Genomic DNA, 20,677 nt, shown 5'->3' with positions numbered 1-20,677 from the left:
CAGGCGTAGAGAGCTCGCCAGCACTATTCATATATTACATGGACGTATAGCACAAATCCAAGAATATAAAAGAAACAATAAACAAAGAAGTGTGGCCCTCAGTTGACAAAAGCTGAATGAACAAGCTACTAAACGTGTGCGCTTTATAAAATCTCTTTAGCATCCGAAAATGTAGAGGATACGAAAAATAATGGCTAGACATAGACAATTTTTCGCACTTTTGTAGGCCATGTTTTTTTAGTTCTCTTCTATATCTCGTTCCAGGCCTTGGAGAGTAGAATGTAGTGGAATGGTTCGATATATAAATAGTAGCAACAAAAGCCCCGGGCGTTTTTTTCGAAAAAAGCTTCTTTTTTTTTAATTCTAGGGAAGAGATGGTAAACTGGAGAAGCTGAAGAATGGTAGAAAGGCTTTGTTTCTCCCTTTGTTTTACCGGCTCCGCGTATTAAATGAGTCGTTTTAGTGATCGATGATAAATGAGTTTGTAAATTGCACAATTTACATACTTTACATGAGAAGAAAATCTTTGCGCGCTTGCCTCTTAACATTCAAGGCAGTGGCAAAGAATTATAAGTTTCGAATCGGGTCTATCTGATTGCGGAATGCCTAATTGTTGCTTGAATAATAAACGCGATATATTCACTTGCGAATGGGATATACGCGCTTTCCTGATTTAAGAGAACTGGACACGTAAATTACGCTCAGTAAGTTGAATCTCAAGACACACGCCTGCTTAATGTGTGTGTATGTGTGCCTCAAGTAGTTCATCTCTGTCTCTTTTGCGCTGTTCGAGTTGGGTTGCGGAATGGCAAGTCCATGAACAACGACTGACTTCAGAAACCAAACTATCAGAAAGCGCCTCCGAAAGTATTTCCCCTCACGTTGCAATTGCCTGCCGCGACGCGCATATTGAAGAGAACTGAATCAAAGAACGGGGGGGAGTGCTGTCGGGAATCAAAAGCTTCTCCGTATCGTCGAGGCCCAGCGGCTCCTACACAGCATATCATTGCATACGTGTTTCCTTCTTTGTTTTCTTATTTTTAGTTTCGTGAAACCGAAGCCACGCAGCAAAAAAAAAAACAAAAAAACAAGGACAAGTGGCAACGGTATTCTTTCATTTACAGTGTTCACAACTAAAAACTGCAAGAAAGATATGAAACCAAAACATAACTGTGAAGGGAGCGAATGAGAGGTTCCATACCGTACCAAGTCTGCACAGTACATGAATGATAAAAAAAAAACAACAAAAAACATGCCGATGCTCTAGTGAAAAAGCGTAACTTCTGCATAGAAGTGAACACTCGGATACGCAGGATCATGGACTTCAGTTATAAGATAGCAGAACACAAAGGCACGATCACTTTTAGTCAACTTGAGACACACAGACAGACGCAGCACATACACTGAAAAGCGTCAAATAAGAAAAATAATCGCTTAATATACTTTGCGTTCCCACCTTAAACGTGTTTGTGCTCCCCGCTTGAAGCCTCGAATGTTTACGCTATATTCTTTACCATCTCTTCTTGGCGGGTCTCTTGCCGCCAACTGGCTTTTTTACTGTCACCATTTTTCATTGAAGCAGTAAATGGATGACCCCCAATGAAAGAAAATGAGAATAATGTTTCAAATTTGAAAAATAATACTCAGGCTATGTAGAATGTAGCGTATTTTATTAGGGAAAAATCAGAGCTATCATGCACTCAGATGGAAAACCGGTAGGATGAAAGAACCTTCCCAAGCTTTTATTTGCTTTCGTTACATTAATATTGATTCAATTCAGACCTATTAACAACGGCACACTTGATCAACGTTATTTACTGCCATAAAATGTGAAGTGGCAGCGTGCTGCCAAAGCATGTTGCGAACGTCACAGTGAACATAAGGGTGACCTCTGGCATAGGGGAGCGCGGATTTCGTTATGAAGGAAGGACACACGGCAGAAAGAGTGACATGCAGTCTTATGCTCTTTGAAAAGCAGGGGCTTTCAGCAATCAAAAGCGTAAAGTTCGGGAACCTTCGGAGGCGAAACTAGGTCATTCGCGACATGTTGACCTATCACATGAACTCCGACTTCTTGGCGCGTGGCTTTGACCGAAGTCCAACGACCTCAATGCCACTGAAGCAGGCATCACGATGTAGTGTGTCAATCTCTGTGACAATTTACAACGCAAGTGCGCTCGGCGAGAGCAACAGTTCATTGAAACGCTGATCGGTTGAAGGAAACTTTTTGACAATCGCTGACCTAGTTGCGTACGGGCATTTGGATTTTATGTGCAGAAGAATGCAGTACAAGAGTCTACAGATGCATTGCAAAACAAATACTTATGAGTGGCGGGATGTCCAAGGTTCGTTATAAACAGCGTACATAAGTAACTTGTTGACCTCAGTGTATATGTACTCTCAAATCGAACTTCTCAAAATGGACGAAGTCTAAAAGTGAATAGCTCAAATATGAAACGGTGCTTTATAACCACACCGCGCATGATGTTGGCAAGGAGAGCTCTACCTTCGTCGAAGCACAATTCCCTGCTTTACAGAAGTCAGTGACCATTGGCTTCATTCACAAATGAAGACAAATTGAAATCCACGGAGCCTTCAACATCAGTCAGAGCTTGAAAAAAAAAACGTTAAGAAAATTTCCTTTTCATGACCGTTACTCATTCGTTGCAGCTTTTTTACATACCTAGAATTTGAGTAATATAATTTTTTTCATCATTTTACTCACCCAATTCGGCATGCCAGCCCTTCTCTCTTTCCCACTCTTGCTTTCACTTTTGCCATTTCCTTCTCTTCTGTTTTGATAATGGAGAGCGTATGAAGCATACCCATACACGCGCTAACAGGCAGTTGCCGACTTAAAAAGACCAAGACCGCTTGTCGAAACGTTGGCTCTGGCGAAATTTCATATTCAAAGATTCTCCATCCCTTCAAGTTTCTGTCTTCCCCTGAAGTTCTGCCTTAATTGAGCTTCAACACAAGGGACACTACAAGCACAACTTAATTGTTCTTATGCTGTAATATGTGTTGCAATGCTGTGAGTTGTGTCCGAGAGGAATAGTACTGGTCGTAGCACTAGCACGTAAGATCTATCTATCTATCTATCTATCTATCTATCTATCTATCTATCTATCTATCTATCTATCTATCTATCTATCTATCTATCTATCTATCTATCTATCTATCTATCTATCTATCTATCTATCTATCTATCTATCTATCTATGTAGCCGCCTACGTCTGGGCGCTCCAATGATCGCCTCCTAAACTTGGGGTAGACCAAAATTGGCATGGGAGGGTAAGAGGATTTGTCAAATTTGACTGTCGGATCACGACATGAATAACTTGAAAATCCTGTCGCGTACGTCGTCAAACCCTTTCCTCCAGACACGTGTGGCACATACCTGTCTCTACGGGTATGCGCCACAGATGATTGACAGTTTATATCTACTTAGCAATGGCGAGAACATACATTGGTAATTTAAATGCGAGAGCGTTAAGAAAAAATTACACCATCTCCCACTAAAGGGAACCATGTAGGGATGTGAAGCAGCGCATGGGTCGACTTAAAGTTCCATTCATCACGGGCACCTTGCCCGATGTTAACGCGTCCTTGCAAGTGGAGCACACCATGAATTCACCGTAGTTGTTGTTGCTGTTACTCGTCCCGAACTCTTGTTGGAGCACGCCACGCGGGTTCATCACGCGTCTGCAGATTTCGTTCCCCGATGCCACCACATGATTGATCCGCGAGTGTTAGGGGGAGAGGCCACAGCGTCTTACCCAGCCCCTATCGTAGGCCCGAACGTGCTAGCGCGTGCAGGGACACATGGTTACGCTATGCTAGGACAGCATACGGTGACCCGGGCCCTTAACCCATATATGCCCAAACTCAGAAAAAATCACAAAGCAGCTATTTTTTTTCACAAAAAGTGTACTTCTACTCTCAAAAGAAAGCACACGTTCTTCATTTACTGGCAGGTAAACGAAACACTGTTTTTCAAGCCGTCCTGTACATATAGGGCACTGGGCATTAGTGGTGCTACGTGCGGGTGTGGTAAACCTTGAAACATTTCACGTGCACACCGACATTGCACTTCTTCCTCTCCATGACGTATTTCATAGAAAGCCCGCGTTTGCCCGGAGAAAGCGGTCTGCATTTCACGCGCACTTCTTCCTCTCCATGGCGTCTTTCACACAGAGCACGCGTTCGCCCGGAGAAAGCGGTCGGCACGTGGCAGCATGAAAAGCAAGCAATGTCTATGCTCGTACAAATTGAGAATAAGGCCTGCTTGATGTGCTGTAGGTGGCGCTAGTCATCACCTAAAAAATAGTGATGTTAGAGTGCATCAAAGAAGCTTCCTATATGTAGGACACTGGCCTCTATGGGTTAAAGTGCTCTGCACGTATCATCATCAAGGCGGTCGAAGAACAAGAGGGAGGAGACTTCTCCTTGGCGCGAACACGCGCTCATACGGCTGTGCTGGGGGGTAGTAAGCGGACGGTCGCCAAGGAACGGACACTGCCCCGAGCAAAAGCTGCTTCACACCTAAAGCCGACGTCAGATGCGTTGACCTGACCGAATGGAAAGAATAAAAATTGGGATCTCTGCAGGAATCGAACCCAAGCATTCTGTGTGGCAATCAGGTATTTTACCACAGAGCCACGCCAGGTCTAAAATCTGGTTTCGCAAAACAGCCCATGCAGGCGTGATGTCGGCGCAGCCTCAATAGTGGTTGTGGTGCTGGTGATCTAATTTTACCTGAAAGAAATAAACACTACATATGTACTCCTATGATACAGGCTTCATACCAGATTGACGTCTGTGGTTCCAGTGCTGGCTCCGCTTTTATAGCAGTCTAATAATTATTGCTCTTCTACGATGCTACATGTCACATGTCAACACGATTGCTTGCCCGACATGACACAGGCATATGGATTTTTTGCGAAGGAGTTTCAAGCACCAGCGTGGCTCTGCGGTAGAATGCTCGACTGCCACGCAGCGGGCCTGGGTCCAAATTCCATCCGCTCCTAGATACTGTTTTTCTCACTTCATTTTTCTTAAATCTCACGAGAACGGTTATGGACGCCGGCGGCAGCGGACAACCACATTGCCAAAATCGGCTCGTCTTGTGATCTCAAAACACCTTTCGCTGATATAGATATAAGTGCCCCAAACAACATCACTGCCACCAGAGCCAAGGTCGAGAGCACAGAGTGGCGTGCCTGCCTACCAATAGATAGGAGGTGGAGGGTGGAATCAAAGAATAACACGCACCACCAGTAGTTTCTGTAGCCTAGGTTGACGCTGTCGCTAGATGTTGAAAAGCGAGGCCAAGGGCCCGCTGTTAGAGGTGCTGATGCTTGGTTGATGATGATAGTCAGTAAGAGTGGCCGACGTTCCTAAAATTTTTTTTCTCGCTTCATTTTTTTTCTTCTTTCACGCGATAGTGCTTACGGACACCGGCGACTGCGGCGGCGGTCAATTACCGCACTGCCGTTGTGATCTCATAAAAGCTTTCGCTGTAAAAGATGATGCTACTTGGCGCGAAGCGCGGATATATGTCCCAAAAGTCAGAGCTCGTAATATTGATCACAACAATGATGTAATACGCAATCACTTCAGGGCGATCCACAACATCCCAAATTAAGCATGCGTGACCCACGGACTTGCTTGAGAACGAGCGAGGTTGCTGTACCGCATGAAAACCAACTCCGCAAACACCCCGGCTTTATCATTCAAGATAGGTGATGCCTTTCCCCGCTCTGTGCCTTCTGCGGTGACATCGGCGTGGTTGAGCATTTTATTTGGCCTTGCCCGCATTTCGACACGGATAGAGCAGCGAAGATGCGGAGAAAGCAAATAGGTGGTCATAGGCACCTGACAGGTGAAGATGTCGTTTTTCCTGAAAGGTCCGCGGCAACGAGATGTAGCGTGCAACACATTTTGATTGCCTTCCTCCGACACGCGACAGTATAACATCTGGTGACAGACCCCTACAGTTCACGAGATGCTGAGGCGGAACAATTGCCGGCTGTGTAGGCCACGCTAACCCCGCCTGCTGCAACATCACAACCACCACCCCAAACTTCTATGTCATAATTATCGCTTCCTGTCATCTGAGCGCACTTACGAAATGCGTCAGCGACATCGAATGAGCATACAGATATTAATGGGGGTTATTCCTCTTCCAAATGATAACACAGTACGCAACCTAACTTTATCCAGTGCGTGAACAGCGTGCATAGAAACGTGTTTGCATCTCTAGGATGCATTTTATGTAAACGTGCCGGACGCAGTGTGCTCAACTGCAAATTATACACCAACAAACTAAATACAATTTACATTTGTGGCAATTCCGAAACATTTATAACGTAAATGTCAGTTGCGTTTGTAGTGTAAAAGAATACTGGCCCTTATAAAAGATTTGACCGATTTGTGCCTAATCGATTACGGACAATCGATTATTTGTAATGGATAACGTATTTTGGCCTTTTTGTAATTGATCGATGGATTTTTTTTTTACTCTGCAACGGCCATTCACTATAAATCAATGTCTTGTCCTCTGTTACAAATTGCATTTACAGTTAGATTATTCGCAAGACGAGCTTCGCAACAGGGGATCTGACTTTTAGCATTTGCATTTGGCACAAGGAGTGGTCATCACAAACGAATATTCTAGCTTGAGTAGCGAAATAAATACTTACTTTATACAAAAGAAATGAAAGTGAACTAAAAGTAATAGATCACCTTTCAGTAAATTGGCGAATAATTTTGGTAGGCAATAATTAGTAACAGCATCACTGACATCCTAGGCACAAGCAACCGTAATTGCACTTCGTTCCATTTTCAGTTTTGCATGCACAGTGCGCTACCAAACCCTGTTCGACAAGTTCTACAAAGCTTCCTCGAAAGAACCGGTGTAATCATAACACATATTTCCCGCAACCTGAACAATTTGCGGCACCATCTTTTTTGAGTAGTTGATGAAATTTTGCGCGCCGTCTTTGAGGCGCAAGCAGTTCAATATGGGATTATCATTTTTTGCGCTTTTTTTGCGCTTTTAACTTTGTGCCTGAGCTTCTGATGATTACCCACTGCTACGCGATTACTACTCGGTGACACGAAGCTGAGATACCGGAGCTTTTTCTTAGTATCTGCTTAAAGCTTAGTAAAATCCTATACGCACGAAACTCCAGAACTATTTACGAATGCACTTGACATGACCGAGTGGTCAAGAATTGATTGGCGACGCACCTGTTGCCGATGCAGAGCTCAGTGGGCACTGGCGGTGGCGTGTGGGCCGCGGTCTCCCGTGAAGCGTCGAACTCCGTCTGACGGCGCGCACGCACTTTTGCGGGGCGCTCCCGGTTTCCCTCAGAGTTTTTATCCCGGAGCGCGCGCCCCGATCGCGGCACGGCGCGATCGCTCGATTCATGACGTCACAGAGGCGTGGGCAGTGGATTCGCTGCCCTCTCGTCGCGACGTCACGCTCTTTGCGGCCGGTACTGACGACCAATCGGAGTCGGCTAAAGTCGCGCGGGCGTTTTATCAACTATTTACCATAGCTCTCTCTTTTTGTCGTTTCGGCTGTAGAACCATCCGCTGGCTGCTAACGACTGTTATGACTCCAACTATAAGTCCCGTATTGGGATGAGGGCGCGGGAGGACACGCCTTTAATGTTTACAATATTACTCGTTTCCTTCCTCGTCGCTCAGGAACACGGCAGTGCAGTATGCTTTCATATGTCCGTCTTCCTCTTGATGTAATGAGCTGATGCCATGCGTAACACAGCGTAATATCATTATAGTTATTAACCAGGCCATATCGGTAGATGGAGTGCCCTTCACAGTAATCTTTACTTGAACATGATGCACTGGCATCAATGTAGCACAAGTTTGCTGCTAGGGATAATGGATCTAAAATATTTATGTAGGAAGATAGCACCTCAGTTGTTTGGTCGTGGGCGCTCAGTGTAACGAACTTTTCGACTGCGGATTTATTTAATTTCCCAAACAGCGCCACGCAAACAACGCACAGATGAACCACTGAATGCATACCTTGGTTCGGCTTTCGATCACTCAGCTTAGAAAATATTTATGAAGCAACTTCTTAACTCTTAGTTGTGTGTGTCATATCCGGCTTTCTTTTTAACGATTGGCCGTTTGAAGCAAAACAGCCTGTTTGTGAGACAGCGAAAGGTTTCCATTCACAATAACTCTGAATACCATCAAGATTTTCGCATGTTCACGGAGCCACTACGTTGTCTTGCAGTACCGCAACCATATGGGAATATCTTTGCGAATATGTGCAAAGATTCCTCCACTTCCTACTTCACATGGAAAGCTGAAAGAACAAATTATATTGTCAGCGCTGTTCAGCGGATGCTTCACGATAATGTGGAAAATGCTAAACATTTATTTCATGACATAATACGAAATTTCGTAATAGGCGCACGTCCACATAAAGGTGTCTTAGAAGTAGACATCATACGTCATTAGGCATAACTTTTGTAACATCTTGGTGTACCTAAAATTCTCAGCAAAAAAAATGCGATTACCCATAGTGATATTCGATCAGTCTATTTATGTCGATAATTTAGAGGGCAGCGATTTTCCGAACGCCCTGTTATAGTCAGAAGTGGCGCTAGGCTTATGCAAACGTGATATCGTAATTATAGATGCGCTTAGACGGTAAACTTAATGGAAACGTTTCTATAAGATACGTCGCACCGCGATTCTTCTTGCCATCTCCAAGTCGCTTAATTCCCTTCGAAAGAAGGGGCAATGCTTAGCGGGAAACGAAACGGGGAAGCAGCTCCAATTATTTGACAGTTGACTCAAAACATGTTCAGAGATATAATGGCTGCGCAGGTGCCTATGACAGGCATACTATAGTGAACGCAAAATTGATGTACGTTCTAATCTGATGCAAAAATGGAAAATAAATGAGATAAGCAGAGCAAAAACAGCAAGCTAAATACTTTCTTACATAATAATATCTCAGAGGTGAATTGTCCGAGGGCTCGTTTCTCTGTATTACACAAAATAATGAGACCAACAGAAAATTAAGGCAAGGAAATCATAGGGGAACTTATTTTTGGTTTATTAACTGTATTGTACTAATTCTCATTTAAGTTGAATGAAATGAAATTGGATGAAAAGTCACCCTTTCCGCCGGTGGGATCCGAACCCACCACCTGCGAATTTCGCGTCCGATGCTCTGCCATTTCAGCTATAACGGAGGGTGCTTTTTACCTGGGCGAGTTCACTTTTTTGTACGGTATTTACGTGTGCTTAAAATCTGCGACAGTTAGCCAGCGCCACCCGTAACCAAGGCGGCGAGTGCAGAACACACTCTTTTGGCCAGATGAAAATAAAAAATAATGTCCCCAATGCTTTCCTTCGTGTATTTGTGTATCGGTTTTAATACTTGTGTATAATACAGAGAACGAGCCCCTCGGAACATTCCACTACTTTCGTACTTTCACAAGAGGGCTTCGTCCTAGCAGACTTGATGCCTTAGGTAGGCTGCGAGGATTTATTGGTCAGCCGCCACCTCGTACGAATATCACCTGCCCCATGACGCCGTCTGGCAAAAAAGAGAGTGCTCTACATTGGCCGCCTGGGCTACGGGTGGCGCTGGCTGACACTCCCATGTATTAAGCACAGATAAATACTCTACAAAAATGTGGACGGGGGCACCCTCCGTTGGAGCTCAAATGGTAGAGCATCGGACGCGAAAGTGGAAGGTTTAGGTTCGGATCCCACCGACGGAAAGGGTGATTTTTGTCGATTTTAAACTCTTTTAATTTAAGTCAGAATTATTGCAATACATTTAATAAACCACAAATAGTGTCCTATATGCTTTCCTCGGCTGAATTTTCTGTCGGCTTCATTACTTATGTATATCCAAGAGGTGGTCCTATACGAAACGTCGCAAAGATAAGTAATCTATTTGCAACTTGTTTATGACTCGCGGAATAAGATTTCCTTGGCGCCGTTCTTCGCATCTAATAAAAAAAATAAACAGAGCAGTTTCCCTTGCCATTACCTGGTGAGGGCTACCCTTGTTTACGTACCGCAAAATGCCCAGCAAGTGCCCCCCCCCCCCCTAGGGTGAAGGATAATCTGACCAGATATGGAAGGGCGGGGGGCGCTTGCTCGGTCCCGGAGCAAAATTCAAGATGGCGGCGGGAGAGCCGGTAAAAATAAACAAAATGCCAATTCATGTTTATAATGAAATGCTTTATTTATTTACCGTTTTTAATCCCCCTCCTCACTGTCAAACCATTGAAGCAGCGACCGGTTTGACTAATATACGACCGTCAAAATAACAACGGAATTTTATAAACATTAGATACGCATTCAGTGTACTCAATATTGATGAATGAAAATAGCGCGAAAAAAGTAGGGCGAGACGAAGAAGGCTACAGCACAAGCGCATACTAACAACTCAATTTTTATTAGAAAGAACGAAAATGTATAGAAAGCCCGAACCAAATGTACACCACGAACAGAACCAAAAACCTCAGATGTGCGCATCCTCTGTGGCAAAGCCTTCCGTTACGTTAAATAAGGCAGAGATAAGGTTGCGCACATCTGAGGTTTTTCGTTCTGTTGGTGGTGAACATTTGGTTTGGGCTTCCAGTATGATGATGATGATGATGCTCCTGGAATGATTAGCACCTACTCACTCAAGAGGATCGGTCAACAGTCGGGCGGATCTAAAGTCTGAAATCTTTAAGTGCTAATAGAGGTTACAGTGTCATTATATTTTCCTTCTTTGTAGCCTTCTTCGTCTCGTCCTACATTTTTTCGCGCTCTTTTCATTCATCATCACTTACCAACTCGCCTAACAGTCTATTGTTCTGAGGCACTTAATCTTCTGCTTCTTTTTACAGAAGCGATGCTTGTCTTGAAAAAGAAAATGGCCGCAGGGGAGGAGGGGGGGGGGCTTGCTCGGTCATTGGCGCTTATTTCAGATCTACCCAAAAAGGAAGGGGGGCGCTTGCTCGGCATTTTAAAAATAACACTAAGTAAGAAATAAAAGTCTCAGTAAGTCTAAGAATAAGACGTAAGGAAGAAATAAAAGAAAAAAAATCACAGCATATCCACGGTGTGAATGATGATGAGTGGGCGAAGCTGCGGAGGTTCATCGGTAAACCGTGAATCTTCTGTGAATTCTGCCCAGTACATCATCACCGATGTGAGATCGGGCGCGTTTATACTAAAGGTTCAATTAGAGTTATGACGACTTGCAGCTCACCTTAATTTTACATGTACGCTGTGAATTTTCATTGTTTAGAAAACCATCGCTTTAGAAAACATCTGGCGTCTTTTCGTTTTGCTTTTAGAAAACATCTGGCGTCTTTCGTTGGTTTATTTCATCAATCAACGGCGTTTTGAACAAAATTTTTATTGTTTAATCACGCACAGGAGAAATCTCACCAGGCACTACCTTAGAGGTAAACAATGGCTGCTAATGGGAATGAGAGACAGAAGAAGTCGGCTTTTAGCTAACACTTACACTTCTACTTCTACTAACGTTTCCTACTGGAACATGCCAATGGCTGCTAATGGGGACTTAGAGACAGAAGAATTCGGCTTTTAGTTAACGCGCACGCTGCGAATTTTTTATTGTTCAACAACGCACAGGAAAAATCTCCCACCGGCACCACCTTGGAGGTCAAAGCGTAAGACTGGTTCCGCACTACGACTACTACGACTACGACTACGAGGGACGAACGGGTGCCGCCTTAAGGAGCTTCGCCCCTAAAAAACAGGCCTGCGCGGAAAGCGCAGCACAGTCACAGCGAAAGCTGGAATAGCGGCATTTCTATAGAGCACGTTATAAACTCTGTTCTAACTACTAATACAAGTACACCAGAAACGTACCCACTACAACACAAATCATAATTTTTGTGATGTTCCGAAGCACCCACCACGACATTATTCGCCATTCTGCGGAGAAGCAAGGTACTATCTGTAATGGTTAGCAATGGGCTAACTTCGCGTTATTCGAAGGTCGCAGGTTCGGTCCCTGCCGGCGGCAAGTTATCTTTTCTTCCACTTTACTTTCTTCACATTTATATTCTAATTACTACAAACAACACCCCCATACTTTCCTTGGCATTTGCTGTCTGTTAGTTCCCATTAATGTTGTGTCTAACGAGCCCTTAAAAGTAATCTTCTTTCGTACCATCTGCAAGGTATTATGTGCACTTTGTTGATGCGACGGTTGATGACGACGGGGAATTATGGCTGAACCCTTTGTACGGGGTTGGAAGTTTTAAACGCTCCACTAGTTACGTAACTCGCATTGTGTGACACCCGGTCGTTATTTGATTCGCCCACCACGCTTTATAACATAGGTTAACGTGAGAAAGATTGAGAGATAGAGGGGGAGAGGGAACTCACTTTATTCAGACCCTGAGGAAATGGATCATGGGAGCCTTATGGGCTTCCTTGGCAAGCAATAGAAGTGCACTTGCGAGGAACCCACGACGCTATAAATCATACTAATTTTTGTGAAATAGAGAAGCAGCCACTATGCAATTTTTCGTCATTTTGCGGAGAACCGTGGTACCTGCTAAACACCTGTAAGACATTATGTGCAATTTGTTGATGCTGTGGCTGACGACGATGAAGAATTATGAAGAGCCCTGTGTAATGGGTTGGAAGCATTCAACAACACACTCATTGCGCAATTAGCGTTGTGTGACTCCTGGTTACAGAATCATCGTTGTGTGACACCTGGTTGTTATTTTACTCTTCTACCACACTACATTGCATAGGTTAATGTGGTTCCTTCCCGGCATGAAACCTGTATAGGGTCTTCTTGCAAAGCAGTTTCAAGCACCGGCATGGCTTTAAGGTGGAATACTGAGCTCCGATGCAGAGGGCCCATGTTCTAACCTCTGCATCCCGGATATTTTTGCTCATTTTTGTTTTTCTTTCTTATTTTGCGTGATAGTGGTTACGGACACCGGCGGCGGCGGTGGCGGACAACAACGGCGCCAAAAACGGCCCTTGTGATCACATAACAGCTTTCGCTGTAAAATATAAAGCCTTGTGCTCGGTAAGTTCAAAAGCTGTTTCTGCACTTGAGTATGAGAATCATTAGGGCGTTCGTGGCCCATCGCAGTCACAAAGCAAGCCTTATTATTTCTCCCTACTGCCTTGCACTAAGATGCTCTCCATGTGAAAGGCAACCTAAGCACATACAGTCTGATGGTTACAGCAGGTGATCCCTCAACCACATCGATAAAGAAAACCGCAGGACAGCGTAACACTTGTAAATGAAGTTTAATGGAAGCAAGATCAATCGACGAACCACAACTCATGCGCAATTGACAATGTGCCCTCTTCATTACGCGATGGAACACACTGTATTCGTGCGCTCACTGGCCCAGCAAAACCCCTTATTCAGCAGTAGCTCGCATAGAGAACGTAGTGTTAAATTAGTCAAATACGGCATGGCTGACTGATCCTGCTATACGTAAAATGTTTTTTTTTTCGAGAATGTTTATGAACCAGTTCCAAATGGGCTAACCTCACGCCGACGAAGGCTGGCAACACACTGGCAGGACATGGAGACTAATATTTGAACTTTTATCTCTAAGGGAAACAGCCAAATAATTTATAAAATGTGTATTTCTGTGCATTAGGTGTAGCATCTATTCTAGCGTTCGATAACGTTTTGCCTAGGTGTTGTGCACGAACAGTAGCGATCTAATACGAACGAATGTTGGCACCTTGCAGGTATCGACAATGACGTAAAATTAATATGTGATTAAAGGCAGAACAAATTCCTTCTAAAGAACAAACTCCTGAAAGTGATATGAAGATTTGGAGTGGCGCTTCAGCCTCCCGGAAGCTGTTTTATATACGCGCGGATGCGGCATGCAAGAAAGCTGCTCCTTAGAAGAGGGAACGGCAGCATTAAAGCAACCAGGCTTCTCACATTGCTGGCGTTAAAAGCGCCGAACAGCATTGAAGAAATCGCACACGTATGGTGCGCGGGACAATACCGAAAGAAATCATTCAGCGTTTGTAAACACTCAAAAAGTATTATATAAGAGAGGCCGGATGTTCACTGTTCACAAACAAAAGGAAGCTCAATAGAAACGCTTACATTGCGGGTGTGCACTGCCGACTTATGTTGCGCATCAGAACGCTGCGTCTGATATGCCACCGAGGCGATTTTGCTTAGTGTTTATTGCAGACGGGCTTCGCCTGAATGTACTCATACATCAGGGGTCTCAAACACGTGGCCCAGTCCACAGATGACTGTCCTCGTCCCATATATTTTTTAGTTTTCCTAATAAGTATGTTCATGAGCCTTCAACACGCAATGGACAGCTCTTCGCTCCAGAAAAGGAACTTTGAGGGCAAGGCCTACTGACGGGTTTGTTTTCGAATGTTTTGGTTCAAGAAGTGACTTCTTAGTGGCCCATCGTGGCCGAAGGCAATTTGCTCACCGCGAGAAGGGACTCCCATTAGCGGCTGTCGGTTTCGAGATGGGCGTCTTTAAGTTTAGTCATTCTGTAACTCGCTATCGATATTTTTCTCGAATCCTGACGCCAGATTTCGTTCAGAAAATGGATATTGGAAATGCCGTTCCTGTTTCAAATGGCAACGTTCGCTGACATTTTGTTCATCCACCCCCCCCCCCCCATATGCCGCAACCTTCTTTAATGTCCCCGCCCCTGCGGGGACTACGTTTCGTGACTGCGGCCCACAAGACGAGGTGAGCTCGAAACGGCCCTTACAGCTAAATGCGCACAGGACTTATATAAACATTCTAAGGCTCATTCACACGAGAGGTTAGCAAAGGTGCGCTGCCTATAGTCGATCATAACCTAATAATAACTACAAGCTGGGCACCCATAACAGCGGCGTGCCTGCCATTCATCTGGCAAGAGATCGTGCTATGTTGTTTCGTTGTAACCACAAGTACTTTTTCAGTGCCGATGTATTCCATTTCAAATTGAATTCATTTCGCCAACAAAACAATACATGATACCCGAGGAGCCAGCGACAATAGCTATCTTTCGACAGCTTGGCGACGCCGTGGACACCCATAACAAACACCTTGACGGTATCGCAGCCGCATGAAATAAGGCATAAACAAGGTAAATTTTTTCGGACAGGTATTGTTCAACACGCGTGCTTGTGTTACTGGTCTCCATATAAACAGCCTCAAAGTGACGGTAATGTTGTAGGAGTAAATTCGACATGTTACATGCTAATCTTCCTATGTTACTTTCGTTAGAAAACGATGACCTCTTATTCTATAATTAACCTAGCATTTACATTACCACAGCGAAACAACTTGATTTGCAAGCGCGTACCCCCGAGATAGAGCATGTTTCCGACATAAATGGTGGGCAAGCACTGGCTTTACTTTTGCCGGTAAGGCGTTACGAATGCTACCGCTCCAGCATATTGTTTAGAACCTCCTTGACTGTTACCGACTGTGGTTCATTGCAAAGCGACCGCTAGCGAAAAGTCGCGAATGGTCCCTTCTGTACTCGCTGCTCGACTTTCAATCCCTGTGCCTCCAGACCCAAAGCTACTGAAGCTGTCAGACGTCAAGTTTGTAGGACATGGCGGAGCGAGCAGGCGTGAACGTCTTCACAATTGACAGATAATTTGGTGTAGCGACGGTCTGGTGGCGCTAGCTGCTGTCTACATCGGTCGCTTTAAATCGCGTCTTGCTCACGAGTCACCTCCGAAAAGTCCGGCTAAAACGTATCTTAAAGGGACACTAAAGGCAAATAACAATTTATGTCAGAATTAAAGCTCAATGAATGAAAACTTCTAAAACGGCAGTATTATCAACAGCAGTGCCCTACTTACCGAGAAATTAAGCTAAATGTATCACATGATGAGCGCCACGAGTGGGACATTTTCGAAGTGATCCCGATGACGTATGAGAGTCTGCCTACAATAAATCACTAGTAATCAAACTAGCAGCAATAAAAAAAGAACCTTCCGTGCATCAAAACACGTCATAAAATGCTGTTTTTTCGTTTCCGTTTGATTCATGGAAAAAAGAACCTCTGTGGCGTTGCCGTGGGGAACGGCGCGCGTGGTTCAAACGTTCCGTTTTCGCCGAACTGTGCTTCGCCCGGCGCCCTGCTTCGCTCACGCGGTCGCGTCTCAGTGGTAGTTTCGGGATCGCGTACTGCCGCGCGTGTTTTGCGCGCTCGTGCAAGTCGCTCTGACAGAAAGTTCGACAAAATGCCGCATGCAACGACGCCGGCACTACGAACCCTCAGCAGCGTACCGCGTTCATCGGGGCTCAAGTCGCTGAATTGGAGGCCAGCGTCGCGAGCCAATGTCTCGTTGTCAAGTTCTCCGTCCAAATCCATTGCGGCGATTGCGGCAAGCTTCGATGGTCGTTGTTGCTGCTGTGGGTCCCGCTACTTTCGCTCTGCTGCTACTAGTGTCGGCGGCCACGCAGTAAAGGCAGGCAACGTTGGGCACGGCAGCAGTGACGTATGAAAGTGTGATTTCAGGCGGGTGATTTGAAATGCGCTAACGTGATGCGGACCACTAAAACGTGATTGTATTTCAAACTAAGCGCTTCCTTGGCATAAAATTAGCACTACGACGTTTCTGGATCGCTATTTCAACAATCAACGTCGACCTAATATTTGCCTTTAGTGTCCCTTTAGGACTTCGCATGAGAGATCACGACGATAGCGATGCCAACAACATAAATATACTTGAAGGGCCGCGTACCGGCACTGCTAATAAGGCTCAACTAAACTAAGACAATTTATGCGCGAAATCTGCGCCATAAATATTGTTCCTAACGAATGAGCAACGGGGTTTATCTTATCGCATGAACTGTCGAAACATAAGATGTGCCTTTCTTCGACTGCCGCGCATGCACACCAGAAATTATGTACTATTGCGCAACGTAAAAGAAAACAACGCTACATACGTGTCATCCCTTCTGCAGCAGTGCTGACTTAATGACAAGTAGCGTCCTCCCGGGCTCTCTATGGGTGATCTTGAACGACCGCGACATTTGAAACCACTTGCAGTAAAGCTAACAAGCTGTCTCCAACGGCTGTATCAGTGCCGGCCGAATTAAGTATATGCAGATAGCTGCAGACAATCTGCGGCTAGACGGACTTCCGTAAGAGTGTGTCGAGAGCACTACCGGATGCCGTCGAGGCCGACCGGTCTGGAGCAACAATTGCAACCACAAGGGTTTGAAGAAAAACATCTGTCTTAGGCGTAATAAAGCTGGGCCACTGACCTTGCTAGTGGGGGCACTGTTAAGCTATACATATCCTAGACATAATGCACTATTCCGTCTCAAACCATATTCGGCTACAACAACAAACAGTTCCGACACTGTCAGGTTCCTTAAATGATGTATATCGCAATGCAGGGGGTATTGTTCTTTATTTCCCGCTACTGTTCTACCCCCGATTCTAGCCAACAAATTTTGCCAGAACTTGCTCTTTTCTGATTTCCTTTCTACAAAAAGCGAATGGTTGAACAAATATCTTTGTCTAGGTAGAACTCTCAAAATTTCCATTTGTTTTTATGATGGAAAATGTAAATTTTTAAATGCAAGTATGAGCGGATGCCCGAAAATCTGTGTCAGCGTGTGTTCGTACAAGTTAAATTGGCTCCGCACGTCATAAGCAGCAGTTATAGTAACATTCTCAATAGCACCCAAGCCATATTTGCACTTGCCTATACCATGATTTCTAGTTCATTGCCATTGCTTGGTTATGTTTTGCCCGGTATATTTGTTACAGTAGGCACCCTAAAATCCTTGAACGTTCTGACCTCCACCTGTGTGCCCTTTTCGCTGTGCTATTCTATCGGCCAGTGAAATATCAAAGACTCTTCATCTTCAAGTTCTATCAACCTCATGACCCTCCCCCTCCCCCCACACAAGAAAAAAATCACAGCATATCCACGGAGTGAATGATGATGAGTGGGCGAAGCTGCGGAGGTTCATCGGTAAACCGTGAATCTTCCGTGAGTTCTGCCCAGTACATCATCACCGACGTGAGATCGAGCGCGTTTATACTAAAGGTTCGATGAGTTATGACGACTTGCAGCTCACTTTAATTTTACATGTACGCTGTGAATTTTCATTGTTTAGAAAGCCATTGCTTTAGAAAACATCTGGCGTCTTTCGTTAAGCAGCTGGCGTCTTTTCGTTTTGCTTTAGAAACATCTGGCGTTCTTTCGTTTTGCTTTTAGGGAACATCTGGCGTCTTTCGTTGGTTTATTTCATCAATCAACGGCGTTTTGAACAAAATTTTTATTGTTTAATCACGCACAGGAGAAATCTCACCAGGCACTACCTTGGAGGTAAGCAATGGCTGCTAATGGGAATGAGAGACAGAAGAAGTCGGCTTTTAGCTAACACTTACACTTCTACTTCTACTAACGTTTCCTACTGGAACATGCCAATGGCTGCTAATAGGGAATGAGAGACAGAAGAATTCGGCTTTTAGTTAACGCGCACGCTGCGAATTTTTTATTGTTCAACAACGCACAGGAAAAATCTCCCACCGGCACCACCTTGGAGGTCAAGATCTGGTACTAGCGTTACGACTGGTTACGCACTACGACTACGACAACTGAGAGGGACGAACGGGTGCCGCTTTAAGGAGCTTCGCCCCTAAAAGAAGAATAAAAGCCTATTTGTAGTCGGCGACATTTCAGTTCATTTCCCTAAAGAACGAAGTACTACAGAGGGTAGTTGGTAATAAATATGTACATATGTAAACAAGGCAGGAAAAGTGGCTAGTTAACAGAGAGAAGTAATTGATTCATTAAATACGGTAGTGATGATGTCTGTAATGAGCAAACGAAACTTTGAGTTGCCCTTGATAGCGACAACCGCACGGGGAAAGTGGTTCCATTAATGAGAGGTCCTGGGAATGACTGATTCGCGACAGCTTCTGCTATGGCATTGCACTATTCCAAGCTTACGGCTATGATAAATGAGAGATGAAATGTAAGTATTGAATGATGTAATGTTATCAAACAGGTAGGAATTGTGCAAATATAAGTTATGGAATAAAGCAAGGCGAAAACATTTACGTCGGCATGAGAGCGGAGGAAGTAGTAAGAAGCTTTTCATGGAAGTTAGGCCCGATATTACGCTATAATTGCTATAAATGAAACATGTGGAATTATTCCGGATTAGATCAAGCGATTGAATAAGGGGTCCGCATCCCACACGAACGTGGCGTACTCCATTTTACTCCTAGTAATTGTTTTATTTGGGATAAACCTTAAAGATGCAGAAGCAGAGGAGAAGTTTCGCCGAATAAAACCTTGCATGCGGTTAGTATTACTAAATAGCCTATGGATGTGTAGTGACCAGAAAAGTGTCGTGGTTATGCAGACGCCAAGGCACTTATAGGATATTTGCTTGTAGGCAAATATCGTTAAGGTAATAGTCCAGTGGAGGAATATTAGTACGAGTTCCACGCGTTGTTTTTGCATTTAGTCCCGTTAAGTTGAATTAACCATACGTCACACCCGTTAGAGATAGCGTTAATATCGTCTTGCAGAGACTTCTTGTCAGAATTATTTGAGATTTCACGTAGGATAGCGCAATCATCAGCGAACAAGCAAATGTTAGACGAAACATTGTTCGGTAAGTTGTCAGTGCATATTAGGGAAAGGAGTGGGTCTAAAAGTGATCATTGCGGCACACCCCAGTCTACTGGAATAAACGGGTATGTGTCGCCATTTGACCTGTATTTAATGCTTCTGCATTTCATGTTTTGTCACTCATTCACTCTATGTTTAGACATACATGTCTTATTTTAATTTGTAAAATATACAGAAATAATTTGCATGAAGGCTGGCTTGACTTGAAAATGTATATAAGGAGAAGTTGGTGCTTGTGTGTGACAAACACAAAACTATGCAAGTAAGCAAATAGACGAACAATCACGCCCTCAGTCCCAGCTTTGAATCTAACGCGAAACGACACACAGACACCAGAAGCCACATCTAAAGGCATCGTGTTGCACTCTTTTTTTAGGTGCGAAGCATCTTAGGGCCGAGCCTTGTACCCCGCCCTCTAGCGTAGCTCTGGTTTGAATGGAGACCGCGAGGACGCTGTGGTAGCAGCCCTCGCTCCCGGCGCATGCTATGGTTTGAATGGAGACCGTTAGGAGCACGCTATTTTCTGAGATACATTTCATACGACCATAAACATCCAACAACAATCAGGGAGACGTGTATAGACCTCGTCATTGCTAACTTCAGATTACGTCCTATTCAATAAACCCTGGCTCTTCATTTAACCGATCACAAGGCGGTCCTAATGTAGGGGAAACGAAGTCCGCACCTCAACACCATATACGCCTTATGACACCAATAAAACAACATTGTATATACTATACACACGCGTTTGTCACGCATTTGCATGCTCGAGTGGACAACGTTCGGGGGATTCACGGTTAGCCGAACGGTCCCCGGTGCTTCACCCACTCATTATCATTCACTTCGTGGACATGCGTAAACTTTTTTAGCATTTGTTTCGCACCGCAGTGATTGTTGATCGATATAAAGGATATATTACCTGTATGATCCTTGAAGCCGAAATTATCGACATGCGTAAACTTTTTTCGCATTTGTTTCGCACCGCAGTGATTGTTGATCGATATAAAGG

General features: G+C 44.4%; 1 protein-coding gene across 1 annotated transcript in view; it reads right to left on the bottom strand.

Moving 5' to 3' along the window:
* LOC119383688 (uncharacterized) overlaps positions 1–7,404 on the bottom strand; it is a 113,839-nt gene extending 106,435 nt beyond the window's left edge. Inside the window, exon 1 of the mRNA XM_037651962.2 lies at positions 7,255–7,404. The gene's annotated coding sequence lies outside the window, so the exon portion shown is untranslated. The remainder of the gene's footprint in view (positions 1–7,254) is intronic.
* Positions 7,405–20,677: the final 13,273 nt, after the last annotated feature.

This window comes from Rhipicephalus sanguineus, chromosome 2, assembly GCF_013339695.2.
Source record: "Rhipicephalus sanguineus isolate Rsan-2018 chromosome 2, BIME_Rsan_1.4, whole genome shotgun sequence".
Lineage (NCBI taxonomy): Eukaryota > Metazoa > Arthropoda > Arachnida > Ixodida > Ixodidae > Rhipicephalus > Rhipicephalus sanguineus.
The sequence above is the reverse complement of the archived record's forward strand: the minus strand, read 5'-3'. Positions and strand labels throughout refer to the sequence as shown.